The sequence below is a fragment of the Dermacentor albipictus genome, chromosome 8, assembly GCF_038994185.2.
Source record: "Dermacentor albipictus isolate Rhodes 1998 colony chromosome 8, USDA_Dalb.pri_finalv2, whole genome shotgun sequence".
Taxonomy (NCBI): Eukaryota; Metazoa; Arthropoda; class Arachnida; order Ixodida; family Ixodidae; genus Dermacentor; species Dermacentor albipictus.
The window spans coordinates 200,188-217,365 of record NC_091828.1 but is presented as its reverse complement, the minus strand read 5'-3'; the positions used below and the strand labels follow the sequence as shown (position 1 = coordinate 217,365).

At 48.0% G+C, this 17,178-nt stretch overlaps 1 long non-coding RNA gene across 1 annotated transcript; it reads right to left on the bottom strand.

Annotated features, from left to right (window-relative positions):
• Positions 1-3,690: 3,690 nt before the first annotated feature.
• On the bottom strand, positions 3,691-6,207 carry LOC139048605 (uncharacterized). Its single transcript, XR_011507800.1, has 2 exons — positions 5,801-6,207; positions 3,691-4,709 (listed from the first exon to the last, which is right to left on the bottom strand). It is a non-coding gene; the product is annotated as an uncharacterized lncRNA (long non-coding RNA).
• Between the last annotated feature and the right edge of the window lie 10,971 nt (positions 6,208-17,178).

Below are 17,178 nucleotides of genomic sequence, written 5' to 3'. Positions count from 1 at the left end.
ATTGGGGGCGCAAGGCACTGGGCCCCCAAGCCGCGTTGCGTCGGTTGCTCTTGGGTTTAGATGAGCAGCCGAGTTTGAGGATTGGGTCGAACGCAGACAGCGTTGGGTTAAGCGCTCGGGACGCCGCAATGTGGAAAATAGAAAGGTGCTTGAAAGAAAACAAAAAAGAAGGAACCTCTTTTCTTATAAGTGAAAACGAACCGAATGCATTTTTGAGCAAAAAGAGCGAACAATGTAAGAAACGTAATCACTGTGTTAGTACCGGTTAGTATTACGAATTAAGTGTGCGATTCTAAGCCAAGCAAAGCCAATCGAAGCGAAGTGCTCTTAGTTGGTGTTTTCTTGTGCAGCGCTGCGAAAAAACTGAGTTCACCCGCGTGAAATGGCGAAAATCAGTTGAAGTAAATAAAGTTCGCTCTGCGACCATCTGCTGTACGTCACCACTGTCACCCGCGAGGGCGGCCCAAGACGGCTTGGGGGCCCACGCTAGTTTTCGATTTTTGGGTCTTGGGTTAACGCGAACGCAATAACCCAAGACTGGCTTGGGTTCTGCGCATGCGCACTTGTGGCGCGCAATTTTCTTGGGTCCCCAAGCCGCTTGGGCCCCCAATTCTAAAACTCTCTAAAGACTCTAAATAACTCTGAAGGAGCGCAGTTCCGTGTAATATACGTTCTCTGCATTAGGACACTGTAGCACTGGCTGGCCGGTGTGGCGGTCCCTGCAATGCATCACAAAAGCTCGTGAGGAACCTGGCTATAAAGTATCATCACAGAACACCTATATATGGCATCATGCAGTCGAAAGATTAGCTACGCGTAGTAGATGCACATCAAACGCAAAGACGAAGTATACTTACGAGAAGCAAAAGCCCGAAAAATAAGCGACCCACCGCTTCGTGCACTCCGAGCCTACCATATTATGCCGCCAAAAAGGCCGGATGTGACATCACGGACGAATGTGGCGTCCCGGACGTGACGTTTGAGTGAACCTAACGCTTGCGCTGCGTTCACCGGGTGAACGCAGACACTTTCCCTGTCTCTACGAGAACGATGCCAATCCGAATCCACATTATATACCGGCATTCCCGTGCATACCACAGCGCAGCAGCGCCAGATTTCCCTCTAGGTAATGTAGTGAGCAACTGTATGCAACCAAGAAAGCAAAACTGCTGGAGTGAAAGCCTATCGGCTTGGGTGAAGCCATAGAGTTTCTCACTACATTACCTAGAGGGAAATCTGGCGCTGCTGCGCTGTGGTATGCATGGGAATGCCGGTATATTGTGGATTCGGATTGGCATCGTTCTCGTAATGACAGGACGCCATGAAGACGCGCTTGGCAAGTACCGTTCCGTCTGTCACAATGATTCATTTTCTACTAGAATAGCGCGTGAAAAGCTGTTTTAGCTTTATTATTACGCGAAAACATGTTTTGTTTAACTATGGGAACTTGTTATTGTGTGTACGACTACATGTTACGTAAAAAGTATCAGCGGGCCGCTAAAGTTGGAGGACAGACGACAAGGTTCGCGCTCGCTTTGCAACAGTTGGTCGTCTGTTCTTGCTTTTCTTCGCTTGGTCATGCATCATGGGTGAGTAAAGATGTATTATGCGTGAATGGAAACATTTTATGAAGATTTTACTTTGAGAACGCGTTATTTGCGTAGCCATATCCACGTTTTAGACGAAGCCTCTTACAACATCAGCCAACACGAGCCTCGCAGACACATATACCGTCATTCCCATGACGGCACGGTGCCCCCTTAAGAAACTCCTATAGACGGTGGCGCCAGATTACCCTCTAGGTGTCATAGTGAGAAACTCTATGGGTGAAGCCATAGAGTTAGTAGAACAACTCTAGAGGAAAAGCTGGGCCGGAAAAGTGGGAACCTCTAGGGCGCCGCCCTGTTGCTACTGGTCAATGTGGCCAGCGCAATTACTATTGAAAGAGCTGAGAACAAGTACAGGTCACCTTATGCTTTGTCACCTAAAAACGCATACCTGATGGCTTTATGAAAGTGGTACGTTAATATTAAGTTTACAGAAAGCGATCGCTAAGTCCGTGACTTATGTAAATTACGATGTACGCATTCATGCAATAAAGGATGACGCGAATTTCGGTTTCGAATCTGTTTTTTTGGATGCGTAGTAGTTTCGTTTGACATGCGATCGCGCGTCGACATCGGACGCTATGACACACTCGTGCCTTATGTGCCACCGAAGCCCCGAAGAGGTCTGGGATATACCTTCACATGTAAGTAAACGAATGTATCTCCTTGTTGAGAATATCACGCGAGTAGGCAGCTCTTGTGGTACATCACAATCGTTCGAGAAGCGTCACAGTCAGTGGCGTAGCCAGAAATTTTCTTCAGGGGGGGCTACGCCACTGGCCCCATATATATATATATATATATATATGGGGCCACTGGCGTAGCCAGAAATTTTGTTCGAGGAAGCTTTAGCTCGGGTGCTCCTATTTAAATACATGTAGAAGGGGAATTCGTTTTTCCCTGCAACCACTTTACCAAATTTGAGGAGGTTTGTTGCATTTAAAAGAAAAAGTTTAATTCTAGTGACTACTGGTTTCGAATTTTTCATTTCGGTGGACAATTATTTATTCAAAATTGGCCAAATCAAACATTTTCAGAAAACGAAACTATCAAGTTTAAAACTCCGTGACTCAACAATGAAAAATGATAACACAATTCTGTGAATAGTACATCTACAGCGGACAAAATGGATATGTTACACATGAATCTAAAAAAAATTAGTATTGTGGAATTACGGCTTGTGCAGAACCCTTGTACACAACGTAACCAATTCACGTAAGATACAAATTGACATAGCAAACTTGTCCGCTTTGACTGTTATAATAGATGCCGTTTACAGAACCACAATGTCTGTTCTTCATGCATAGCTATTAGTTTGTTAACGTCATGCGTCTATTTTTTCAAACTTTCGAATTTTTCAAAATATTTTGAACAAAATTCACGCCCTAAATCGAAGTTGTGTTTCCAACAGAACTAGGATTTACCTTTCTCTCTCAAATGCAACGAATTTCAACAAAAGCGATTACCAGGATTATTTAAGAAAAGAGTTTCTGCGTTTTACAAGTATTTGAATAGGCCGCGTCGGATTGGGCCCGAGCTAAAGCTTCCTCTTAACAATTTGTCAAGGGATCAAATCCGTGAATAATAACTGCATTGTCATTGCCAAAGATGCTGCAAACGAATTCTTGAACGCTACGCACAGTCAAAACAATAAAATATGTATTTTTTCATAAAAGAATATACTCGTATGTGCCAAAAATTTTGCCCAAAATAACTGGTATCAATGCTTCCATACTTTTGTCTATTTAATTAAATAAAATATCACACGAACTTTAGAACTATATCAGTTCGAAACCAGGAAAGCAGTGCATGCCACTGATATGAAAAATTAAAAGGCAATGAACTGAACAAGTTGAGGACAAATATGTTAACAAAACTTTGTCATTCAAGAACCGTGCTTACATTCTTGTATATATGCAATGACCAGTGAAAAATCTCAATGACGCTGTAATTTGTTTTAATGTATTACGCAGGAGCAGCTGTCACCGGTCGTGTATCGTGAGTAATTGCACCGAAATCTGTGGGGTCTGATATGGGATATCTCCCACCGTACTCTTGGGACAAAGGAACGACAACACAGTAGTGCAAACAATCACAAGGGCATTTATTGCACCTTTCATACATCAATGCCTGCTAGCCGAGTTGCTATCCACAAAACATGCCGATGGGCGCGCGACAAATCTAGAAGTCCGACTCACCGCGTCCTCGTGAGCGAATATGTTCGCTCCATGCTGGATCCCAACGCCTGGTCGTTCGCGTGTATAGTCACGCGAATCGTGGCGCGTTCGAAGGCGGCCACGCGAGGCGGTCTCGCAGATGCATCGGTCGCCGCGCGCTCGCGGGAGACGTCCCCCGCCGCGAGCCGACCCGCCGGGGAAGAGGGTTGCTGCACGTGCGGCACGCTTCCTGTCTCGAACCCAAGAGAGCGCGCCTCGTCTCTCCCGCCGAGGGTAACCCCGCAGCCGCGCAACACTAGCGCCATCTCTCGGAGTGCGCTTTAACCACATCGACCGCGCTGACGTCACGCAGGCCACGTTGCGAAGCGGGACCACAGGAGACGCGCTATGCGGGAAAAACATCAGGGGAGGCGCGAGGGTCGCGCATTCCCACATCCCCCCAACCTTAAATCACTTCTTATTCCGGCGAAACATGTGACACGGTCTAACATTAACCCGTGCTTCGCGAACAGGGTGGTACATGCAACAGTGATCGCGCTGAGGAAATGTCCACACGCTGTCCATAGCATGCGAGCCGACATTGTCCTTGGGTACACCGCTGGCGTCCGCCGGTCACAGCAGCGGCTTTGCAGCCTCGACGGCACGATCCCAGGCCAGGACTCCGGAGACGACGACGCAGTAGTCGGTACGAGCAAGCGTCGCTCGCGCCGACTCGCCCTGCTGGCGGGAGCCGCAGTAGCTGTCGGTGACCGCCGGCTCTTTTGTCCGCCGCCGAGGGTTGCGAGCTGGATACAGGAGGCCGCCGAAGTCGTCGCGCCGAACTGGCCACAGCATCACCATCGCCCGGGGATGGCTCGATCGTAGTCCGGGGCAGCAGCGCAGACGATGTGCAGGCGACGGCAAACCAGGGGTGACTCCAATCACACTGCGTAAACTCAACACACTCGGCAAACACTAAAGTAGTGCAAGGGAGAGGAAGTCTGCATGCGCATCGCCCACGTGGTACGATGTTCAACTCGGCTAGCAAAAGATCGGGCAGCTATACTCAGATGCTAAGTTCACGTGAACGAAGCTCGCTTTCTTGAGTCGAACGAGTAATTTCAATTCGTGCGAGGCTAACTAGAATGAGGTAAGCAAAGTGCAACACCTCAACGCCACGGTCCACCAGGTTGTGTCCCTCCACGTGCGACAGGCAGCTTCGTAAAGCCTTAGGCCTAAAGCGTCGCTCTCTGACAACAACCGGCATCCAAAAACAACACCCAAAATGGGCGCAAAACAGGCAGCCGCGAGGAGACGTCAGCTCTGCGAGGTGGTCCTACTCCGCTCGGTGCACACAGCATCCGAGTTGACGGCGCCCACCGTCCCAGACGGTGTCGGAGCGCCCGGTGCCAGGCCGCAATACCAGTCAGCCCGTCGTGGCACCCGTGGCCCGCGGCCACCCGGCTCCCAGAGCCGCGACTTCATCAGAGTCAAAGAGATAGAAGAAGCTATTTACATATTTACATAGGAAATTCGGACCACCCACGAGGCTTCCGTACTCACTCGCTTCAGGCTTGCCACTGTTCCGCGGGCGCTCAGCCTCGCTCTCCCAGGATGCAGACCACGTGGCTCTCGTACCAACGAATGCCATTAAAAAAAACACTTGCGAAAAGGCTTAGTAAGTTGACATGTTCAAACACACTACAGCCACCGCCGCCTCGCTCAAGAAAGCACGCCGCTGACGCTAGCGATCAAAATCCACGCTAGGCCTACGCTTCGGTTCAAACAAAGGTCTCGAACGAAGCAACACTTAAAATTATCGTCCGATGCCCCAAGAGTTCCACGTTGGGCAGCCAGATGTGGGGTCTGATATGGGATATCTCCCACCGTACTCTTGGGACAAAGGAACGACAACACAGTAGTGCAAACAATCACAAGGGCATTTATTGCACCTTTCATACATCAATGCCTGCTAGCCGAGTTGCTATCCACAAAACATGCCGATGGGCGCGCGACAAATCTAGAAGTCCGACTCACCGCGTCCTCGTGAGCGAATATGTTCGCTCCATGCTGGATCCCAACGCCTGGTCGTTCGCGTGTATAGTCACGCGAATCGTGGCGCGTTCGAAGGCGGCCACGCGAGGCGGTCTCGCAGATGCATCGGTCGCCGCGCGCTCGCGGGAGACGTCCCCCGCCGCGAGCCGACCCGCCGGGGAAGAGGGTTGCTGCACGTGCGGCACGCTTCCTGTCTCGAACCCAAGAGAGCGCGCCTCGTCTCTCCCGCCGAGGGTAACCCCGCAGCCGCGCAACACTAGCGCCATCTCTCGGAGTGCGCTTTAACCACATCGACCGCGCTGACGTCACGCAGGCCACGTTGCGAAGCGGGACCACAGGAGACGCGCTATGCGGGAAAAACATCAGGGGAGGCGCGAGGGTCGCGCATTCCCACAAATCATAGTCGCAACAGAGGGCACGCATAAAAAGCAGGAATTCTGCAAGATATACGAGGGAAAGTCAAATGAATGTGAGCCAACAACGGGGTACTTTCTTTAAAAGTAGTATTCATGAGAATTTAGACATTTGTCCCATTGACTAACGAGTCGCGTGGTTCCCGTCTTATAAAATTCCTTGGGTTGCTGCTTCAAAAAGTCTGTATCTGGTTCCCTCGAGCTGTTTTTTCGGCTGCCCCAAAATGTAGAAGTCGCAAGGTGACAGGTCTGAGCTGTATGGCGGATGCTGCAGCGTTTCCCACTTGAATTTTGCCAGCTTTGTATTAACCACATAAGCGACGTGGGGACAGGCATTGTCGTGGAACAAGATGACCCCATTCGTCAATTTTCCACGTTGTTCGTTCTTGATTGCGACACACTGCCGTTCTGGCGTTTCGCAATATCGGAAACAATTGATAGCCTCTCAAGATTTAGCAAATTTCATCAGTAATGGACCCTGACGACCGCAAAAAAAGTCAACAACACCTTTCCAGCGGAAATGGTGGCCTTTGCATTTCTTTGGGCGTGGTAAATTCGAATGTTTCCACTGTAAGTTTGCCTTCGTGTTTCAGGCTCGTAGTAGTGCCATAAAGGTTCGTCCCCAATCACAAATGCAAACAAGAAGTCGTCATCCTCATTGTGATACCCGATCAGATGAGTCAAGGCAGTGCGAAACTTCTCCGTCTTCTCGCGATGGATCAAAATCTTGAGGATCCATTGCGCACCAAAGAGCCGATAACCGAGAAGCTCATGAATTATGGCGTGAACCGAACCGTGACTGATGTTCAGACGGTCTGCCAGTTCATCGATGCTTATGCTCGCTTCTTGTTTCATCAGCTCATGAACCTTTGAAATTGTGTGGGGGGTGATTGCACGATGGTTTTGGCCCAGTCTTGGAATGTCTTTACAACGTCCTCTAAACCATTTGTTCCAACGCTTCACAGTGCTCAATGAAATGCCGTGTTCAACGTAAACGGCAGCCATACGGCGATTAATTTCTGTTTTGGAAACACCTTTAGCTGTCAAAAACTTCGCGACACCGAGCTGTTCAACTTTTGAAGTATCCATCATGCGACGCAATCATATTCAACCCAGTGTATGAGAGCATTAAAGAACAGTTATCTTCACACCTGCGTGTCACTTTTGTAAATGAGACATGCCGTTCTCCTACGCGCATGCCTCGCAGATAATGAACCGAACCATTTTGCGCGGTTAGGGTAGGCGCACTTTCATTTGACTCGCCCTCCTACATTAGAAATGCAGAGATACAATGGGTATACAAATGCGAAAATACGGCTTGATAAAGAACAAAAAACTGTCACTGCAAACAAAGTTCACTGCATGTATACACAAAACCTAGCAACAAGATATTTAGGTATACGTATAAGTCTCCAATGAGTCTATGTATGTAAGAAAAAGTAACTGTATGTAATGCGTCAAACAAGGCAAATAAACATGTTGCACAATCATAGATTCACAGAATCCTAGATTCTGCCCCCATTCCATCCACTCCCCCCGATGTATTGCGCGCGATGGAAGGCGGCGCGCTTGCTCCCCGCTTTTCTCATTTGCGCATACAAGACTGAGCCACCATCTTCGGCTCACCCATCCCACCTCCCCTCCTACGCTTTCACTCGCACATACAGTATGCAGCGCGTGGTCACGATTTTATCACCCTTGGACTTTATAGGCGACGGCGATGGCAGGAATGCGCCTGGAGTGTCCATATAATTGCTTTCGCAATAATATAATAAACGTATCCGGAAACTGAAGCGTCCCATCGCCCATTACTTTCCGCAAAAGAAGTATCAAAATCGAACTTTCACCATGCGACAATTCGCTGCGCCGCAACAATGTATTTTTTTTCTGTGGGGCGGAGGCACCGAAATGAAAAAAAGAACGCATAGGAAAGTATGTTGGCCAGAATCTAATGCCTACATATCGGGCAGCTAATGGGGCTACGGAATTAATACCGAAGAAAACATGAGACGATTGGCCCACTGAGAACAATACGCATACTGATCAGTATCCTACAGCGGCGAAACAAGACTTTCCGGAAAGGTTCCGCTCAATGAACGCGGTGGAATCTTCGAGTCCCCGCAGTGATGACGGCAAGCAACCATTTTTTTTTCTCGTCTGCTAGCCAGAAAGCTTCCAAAACTCTGTCAGGTGAAATTCCACTCGGCCAGAGCAAACCGAACGCCCACCGAAGTGTACCGCGCGGTGGTCGGGGCCATACGAGAAAAACATATGCGCTCTGGCTCGCTCTGGCAGCCCGCGGGTAGGGTAGCGAGAACAAAAAAAAAAAAATTGAAGAGGCTCAATGTGTCCTCGGCGAATAAAAGTCAAAATAGAAAAAAATAAATAAGAACGTAGCTACTTTGCCTGGCTTTAGTGTCTTGACATGGATGTTCTGGCGTAGGTTAAAAAAAATGTTGATATTTTTTTATGTGCCATGACGGCACAAATGAACCACCCCAACGCATCGTCTCATTGGACCTCGCTGCGTGCTTTGTCAACTCGTCTGCTAGTGTGTTGATTTGGCTTGTCTCGTTGTATGTTCCGATGTAAGACTTTAGAAAAGTCAATGGACCTTTGGCGTCAAATGTTTATAACAACATTAAACCCACAAAGTTCCGCAATTGAAAATTTAAAACACAATTTTTGGAAATGTCAATGGACGTTTCACATCAAGAGCTTATGCGATTTATACCCATAATGTTTCGCAATTGATATCCATGCACTCCATAGATTCCGTGGCCTCAGTGAGATGCCGCGGTGAGCCCGCTCACCATCAAAGCGCCCTTGAAACTTTGTGCTCGGATGGGACTGCTTGGCATTATATGACTGCCGGTGTATGGGCGTTGCCACGAAATCCAGCCCGAGTTCGCAATCTTCGCGGTTAAATGTCTTTTCGAGCGTCAAAAAGACATTCTAGACAAAATCCGGAGTGATTTCCGGCGCCGGGGGTCGCTTTGGTCGGCGGTGCATGGACAGCACGAAAACATTTCGGGGGGGGCTGAAGCCCCATAAGCCCCCCCCCCCCCCTGGCTACGCCCCTGGTCACAGTAGAGCATTTTTCTGCATGCGGAGCGGTGTTTTTATTTGCAGGTTTCCCTTCAGTAGGAAATTGCTGGACAGGCGGACCAGCGCACCGGAATTGTACTGGCGAAGCCACAAGCAACTCAAAGAATCTGTTTAATTGTTGCACTTTGAACAATCATGCTTCTACAAAGGCCACAGCAGAAAAACAGCCTGATGGCCGAGTATTTCTGTGCCACGAAGTAATCAAGAGGCGAGTGCCTAATGCGGACGAAATAGAGAACATGGAGACTTAGAACGACAGAAAGCTGAGCTAGTTCGTAAGGATTCATTATGCAAAACAGAGGTGAGGCGTGCAGAGAAGTGGGCGGCGCGCGTGTTGTTTGCTTGTAAATACTCTACTCTTGTGTCCTGTCTGCACGCCTCACCTCTGTTTTGCATAACGAGTGCATCAACCCACACATTAATAGCTTAGGCGTTTTATTAACTGTGGAAAATTTTCAACACTTCCTTGCATGCCATTTCATGTCACAAATTTGTGCAGCGAATCTATTTGCATGATCGACTCCGGGCCTGTGGGACCGTTCACTTGCACTTGATGCTGAGTCTTTTACATGTATCCATAAACTGCAGATATGCACATCAGATCCCTGCGAGCACTTTCAAAATTCAATTATTTTCGACAACAGGCACATATGCAATACTGACATAATCTGGAATACCACTAAGCAGCTGGGACACATTTTTGTTGACCATACTCGCAGGTAAAATAAGTACATCATGTGGACAGCTCCAGCTCATTTTCCTTAAGTCAGTGTGTACAAGGATTATGCAAAATTAATTTTTTTCTCGCGCACCGATTATTTTGCTGTATAAGCAAGAGAACCCACCACGTTAGTGTAACGTATCTTGTGGATCACACTAATATGTGCTTTCATTTACCAAGTGAGATGAGTTACTTTTATGGCTCATTCAGTCATATCACACTGCAAGCTGCATTCATCAATCTTCAATGGGATTTTGCAAATGTGTAATGAAACATGTTTCCCTTTTATGCAGATATGCAATGGCAAGCCCTTCCGTGTGTTCCAAAGGTAAAATTTAAGCTCTAAATTAAAGAAGACACTTCTAGTCAGAAACAAGCAAAAATAGTGAATGCAGAGTATCAGAAGCCCAAGGTACAGAAATTATGAGAAGTGTCGAATGATTTTAAGGAAAGAGTCGTATTTAAAAATGCAAGACCCTTTAGTGGAGGTCAAGCAAGTCAATATAGGTAGAATACTCTGCAAAATTATGCGAGTGAGGGGATGTCAAACAATGGGTCAGGAAATGCATTGTTTTTCTGCAAAACAAAAGCTGATTGCCATTACATAAGTCACTTTAGCATCATGATAAATTCAGAAATAAACCAAAAAACAAGACACGCAAAAATAAACAAAACATTTAATGATATTTCAGCAGAACTTTTTGTTGGGCTAGTTGGTGCATATTACTGAAGTACTATAGCGCCAAACAGACGACACAAGAAGAAGAGACACGGACATAAGCGCTCGTCCGTGTCTCTTCTTCTTGTGTCGTCTGTTTGGCGCTATAGTACTTCAGCCATTTAATGATGCTCTCTCCACACTGGGATAAATAAAAACAAACACATCACGTCTGACGTGGTCATATCAGATGCCTTGTGAAACACTAAAGGAACAATTCAGTTTCGAGCTATGGCACTTGCCACATAGATGTGGGGGGGGCCTTGCACCAATAGTGATAGTTACCACTGCATTTAGAAATTGAAAGCATTCGTGCAGACAAGGATGATTCTTTATATTTTTGGCTACCACTTCAAATGCCTCCACCAAGTGTTACAATGCTGCATGCAGCCATACTAAGGATCTCGCAACAACACCTGCAGGTAAAAAGCAGAAGCAGTCAAAGTGCTGGTGTGTTCTGGACACTATGTTTGAAAACTTTTAGGCAAGAAGAGTGCAAGAAGCATACATAACTGCATTTATTTCCATAATTCCCCATTTAAACGGCCTTTTCTTTTTGCTTAGACAATGCCTACGCCTAGCCACAGCAGCTCCCTCATACAGACTCCACAAACCAAGAGGCCGTGGAGGCAAATGCAGGTAAGAGACAATAAGCAATAGCACTGGTATCGACATTCATCTAATTTCTTTTTATTTCATTTAGGCAGCCAGCACACCTCGAACAGCCACCTTGACTGCGGGTGTGTCACCCTAGTCGCCAAGGAAACATTTGAGGGAAAGTGACAGGCAATGTGAACAGCCACTTCTCCATGTAAACAATACTCTTTCTCTCGGATGACTCCTACGCCTCACCACGCCAGCACACTTGTGCACAAAGATGCCGCAGAGGCATGTGCAGGTCAGAGGCAAGAAGCAGTGGCACTGGTGTAGACATTTACCCAATTTCTTTTTCTTACACTGAGGCAGCCACCACACCTCGAACAGCCACCTTGACTGCGGGTGTGTTAGTTGATTCCTGTTGTACATATGCTCATAATAAACTTCAGTAAACTTGAACTTCATAATAAACTTGAAGGCAAATGGGACATTGATGCTTTGTATTTTTGAACATTTATTGTACACATACAATATATGTTATACTTTGCAGTGCTACAGAGCGTATTTTGAAGCTTCCCCCTATATTTTGCTCCTTTAATTACGTATGTGTTGTGTGGCCCTCAATGCAGTTCATGTTGTAGCAGCTGCTTTGTCTGTGTATCGCACATTGGCTTAAGCTCGTGATATCTACATACTTCTCTCACATATACAAAATAAAGTTCTATGTAGTCCTCAGTGTTACAAAAAATGAAAGTAAACAATCCGATCGTGGAATTATGTTTATTACAGTGATTCCTACGACAGTTACTGACAAGTTGACAACTTGAACTGGTCAATCGGTCCATAGCCGCCTCTATTTTTCAAAAATAAAGGAGGCTATGATCCGTCATGGCAAGGAATTGTATGTATACATAAAAAAAGGGGGTATGTGTGTGTTTGTAGTGGGGGTATAGGATTAGGGCGGTACGAAAAAATGTACCAACACCGTCCTCTAGACCCATTTCGTTAAGGTACCGTAACAAAGCGTATTATGCATAAAGTTCATACAACCAACTCTGATATTACTACAGACGCCAGGCGACGCGAGCTACATTTGTCATGATGCATTCGCGACTGCACCGGATGCCCTCCACATTATTCTCGTTAATCGTGCTCACTGCGCCGAGGCAAAAGAAAGACAATGGGCGCAGGCGCCTTTAAAGTATCTCGACCTTGCGAGGCACGGCTGCGCGTGCCTGGGGAGCTGTCCGTGCGAACACTCCCTGGCACACACCTGCCTCGGCGGCCCCAACCTACGTACCGTTCTGCTTCGAGCTTTGATCCCCCCACTGTCCCTCGGGTGCCCTGGAGTTCCTGCGCCGCCTGCTCTACTATCATCTCAGGTGCTCTCCTGAGACTTCCGTTTGTCGGTTACATGTGCCCTACAGCTGGATCATTACTTATAATAATAAAAAACCCGATCTATCGTCACGACGATAGATCGCGAAAGCGGCTTTTGCAACATACCGCGCCCGTGCGAAGATAATTACGGAACGCCAACGAGGAATCTGACCACAGCTTCGAGCTCGTAACGTCGTCGAGTGACACTCCTGCAACAGGCGTGACCGCTGAAAACCGCATACCGCCAGAAACTTGAACAGGATCATCCCTCGGTTGCATAACTGCCAGCTGTACGGCCAACATGGACCACACCCACACCATCCCGCAACATAGAATAAAGAACCGACTTATAAAGCCCAAACACACGGCTGCACGCAAACATCACAACATCACGAGCGAGACGCCATGCTGCTACGCTGCTACTGGGCCTCTTCGATTTTCGCAGTTCTGGCAGCCCGCTGGTAGCCAGACGGCAGCCAGCTAGTTCCGGTTCTGACAGGAAGTCACGTGGGCTGGGATCCCAAGACAACCCGAACCTGCCCGAAGTTTGCAAAATCGAACGCCGGTACAGCTGGCCAAATGTAAACATGCTACCAGCATGGCAGCGCCCGTCGACGCCGACGCGCGCTCGGCGTAGTCGGCCCATTTATGCGTTGCCACCTTGAAAATGTATAGTTGCATTCAGGAATACGATCGCTTTCGCGCGACTCGTCGCAGGACGCGTACTGGGCCAACCTCGCCTTGCGCAGCGCAACAGATGGCCTCCGACGCGGCAGATGACAAGACGCGAAATCGTGATTGTATACTCGAAAGCGATAGCTGGAAGATCCCTGTTCGCAGCGATCACGTCGCCCACCGGCGACATTGATGAGTTGGCGCTGTATCATCACAAGACATGAGAAAGCAGGTTATCGGGTACGTCTCATACGCATAAAATTTCGCGCCGACCTGCTTGAGCTTCGATTTCAGAAAGTTTGTTGTGGCTGATGGCGCTTCTCATTTAAGGAGCTGGACGCGGCTGGCGCGTGAAAATGCACGTCGCCTGTGACCAGCGAAACGTTTCACACGAAAAACAACATTGGTCGCAATCATGAGAGCAATAAGCCAATGTACATACGTGTGTCTAAATGTACCCAGTGCAATCAGTGTATTCTTAGATCAACGGCCTGCAGTTCGAACACATATCGGTTTCGAGCTGCCACCTAAGCATACGACGGAGAGACGGAGCGAACACGGGCTAACTGCAAAGCCTTCGCTAACTGCAGAGAAAGGAGAGATATACATACGCGAAATATGTGAAAAGGAACGCCACCAGAGAAAGACGAAACCAAGATGTACCACAATGTGTGAATGAGAGTCTACAACTTGCGTGGAACACGATGCAGATAACATGCACGCATGAGAGCGCGGCGCGCTGTTTACCACCGCGAAGAAGCAATCAGGGGACACACACACATAAAAGCTTCAAACGGTTCACCACGGCTCGTATCACACCGCTTCGCGATGCGGAACGGAGCGTTAGAACCTAAAAAGATAACGCTAGAAGTAAGGAAATCCGGAGATGACCGTATACAGTTGGCTGAGCGAGATAAATTGAAGTCCTCAAGCGCCCGCGTTGAAATCCGTGAAGTCCCCGTAAAGATGGCGGCGAGCGCCCATCGCCTCTTTTAGTCGTCTGCTAGCCAGAGAACTTCCAGAGAGCAGCCAGACCAAAATCGTCCTGGCAGGTTCTGGCAGCCCGCGGGTAGCCAGAACCGTCCAGCGCGAGCAAAACGAACGCCCGGCGGAAGTGCGTAACGCGGTGGGCGGAGCAACCCGAGAAAAACGAAGACGCTCTGGCTGGCTCTGGCAGCCCGCGGGTAGCCAGAAGTGGAAAATCGAAGAAGCCCACTGTTGCCGGATTAAAACTGACTACTGTCACCAAGTCTAGCAAGCGTCTCAGGAGCTGGCAACCTCGGCGCGTAGCAACATGGCGGCGCTTTTGAGGTTCCCGACTCGTCGATTTTAATGCATGGGCCCTATGGGTAGCTTGTCCTCTAGAGGCAGTATAGTAACTCTATGGGTGAAGCAGGCGGTGGCCATCTTGCGGGGGGCAAGAACAGGCGCGTGCGTACCGCGACCTACTGAACTCCAGACCTACACAGATCTCCCTCCTCCAGCACGCCTGGTCTAGTTCGCCTCTTTTGCCGCTAGGGAGAACATACGAGCAAAATGGCGCTAGTTACACGGCCGCTCAATGGAACGCACTTGGTGCGGCCCGTCGCGTTGGCAGAGAGAGGCGTGACCACGACCTACTGGAACTCCAGACCTGCACAGATATGCGGCTTCTATGGGAGCAGCTTGCGCCCACTTTCGTTCAACCGACTGCCGTAGGTGGCGCTTTTATAACCTGTTCGTCTGCTACGCGGTGGGCGGTTGTGCGGCGTTGTAAGTAGTACGGAAGCTGTTGTGTTGCGACGAGCTGCTTCTCTAGTTGACGATTTTTGCTAACACAGTGACAGAGATGTCACAAGGCTTTGGTCGGTCACTTGGCTCCAAAAGTTGACTCCCCGAACCTAAAAAATGTCGGAGCGTGTAGTCCGCTGCTCTCTAAAACAGCGTTAAATAGCCGCTCCCACTGCCTTTTCCAAGGAGATTATTATAAATCGCATTGTGTATAGAGTTCGCAACGTACCCAACAGTTTCATTGTACACGTTGTAAAATTCACGTCTGCGCTCTTTAGAAACTTGAAGCCACCGTAATGTTCGACGACAGAACGATTACCACTCATTTTAACTCTTAAAAGTTGTCCGTGAATGCGTCACGAGTTCAAAAAGTGAATTACGCACACAGCTTCACTGCGTACGTATCTTCAGCACCACCGTTATGCTGCCGCCGTACTACGTGGAAAAGCTAGCTTTACAGTTTTAAAAGAGTTCCGTGACACGATTTTTAGGCCTGCACTGCAGCACGTTTTAAAGCACTGGGATCGCTTAATTTTTTGCAAGCTTTCTACTGAGCTAGACATCCAACGATATTAAAAACAAGATATGCTCACGTTCCCTTGAAACAGAATCGATCAGACTATTGCACATATCGGTTGGAGGACTTACTAGTGAATACTTTTACTATACTTTTACCAGATCATCTTCCTTTCAATACGGCACACAGTAGTAAATCCTAATGTCATCTACGACATTAGGCTGTCTGTAATCAACTAAAGAAAGCTAGATTATCCTATGAAAAATCTTAAGGCAATTTTTCCAGTCTCTTAAGGAGGCTAGGAAAGGGAAATTTATGCCGTTGATCTAGCATTGCAGCGGCCACCTAAGCTCGTTGTTTACATTTCTTGCACCGCTCATCGTCTTCTAGTTTCATTATTCAAACGCAAAGCATTTGCAAATATGTCTTCTTTTGTATATTTGTGAATTTATTCATTTACCGCCAAAACAAGCGCTTTGTGCCTGCCGAAATGGCAAGACAAGCGCTGAGCAGATCGCAGAAGCAGACGACAGCGAACAGGTTATGACTAGCGCCACTCTGCTCGTACGTTCTTTCCCTAGCGGCAAAAGGGGCGAACTAGACCAGGCGTGCTGGAGGAGGGAGATCTGTGCAGGTCTGTAGTTCAGTAGGTCGTGGGCGTGACGCGCCTAGTTCCCATCGGCACCGCCACAGCGCCACTACTCCGGGACAGTTGCGGGTGGAGAGCCGTGCTCTCCGCCCGCGGCGGCCGCGCGGTCAGTGCTTGATTTGTTCCGATAAAGAGCTGTGTAGCAGTGTTTCACAATAAGTTCACAATATATGAATGGCAATGTCAACTGGCGATTTGCTACTGATAGCAGTACGTCAGCATCACTGCAGTTGTCAGCGACAGTTTGTGTCGGAAGTCACCTATGTTAGGGGCGATTCTTCGAGCGTTCGACACACACGAAGCCGGTTATCCGCTATATTAACTTGTTGCATATAATTAGTTGGTTAGCATAAAAATGCTCGTTTTAAGAAGTCCGAACTCTGATCAGTCTGGTCCACAATTAGAGCCGATGCTTAACGCTGTTTTACGTTTCTGGACATGCAGAAATGTACTGCATTATAGTTCAGCCGGTTCGCGGGTATATGCGAGAAATATTTTGCAAATGGGCACTGCCCGCCTACATCAATGGTCGGAAAGAAAACAGTAAAGTCAGAAGTCAGTAGGTTGAGTCCAGTTTTTCTTTTCGTTTCAAAGTTCGTGTACACATAATCTGAAAGCGTTACAAGCGCAGAACTTTCCTCGAGAGAGGTTTATGTGTAAGCAAAATTTTTTCCACTGTCGAATTCAGGCTGCTAGCCCAGTTCGTCAACAACGGTCTTATGAGCTTGCTCAATAATACTCTGCAGAGGTCCTCAGCTTGGTTGTGATCCTCTTTTATGCGAAGCATACTAGCCGCACAACCACGCTCTTCC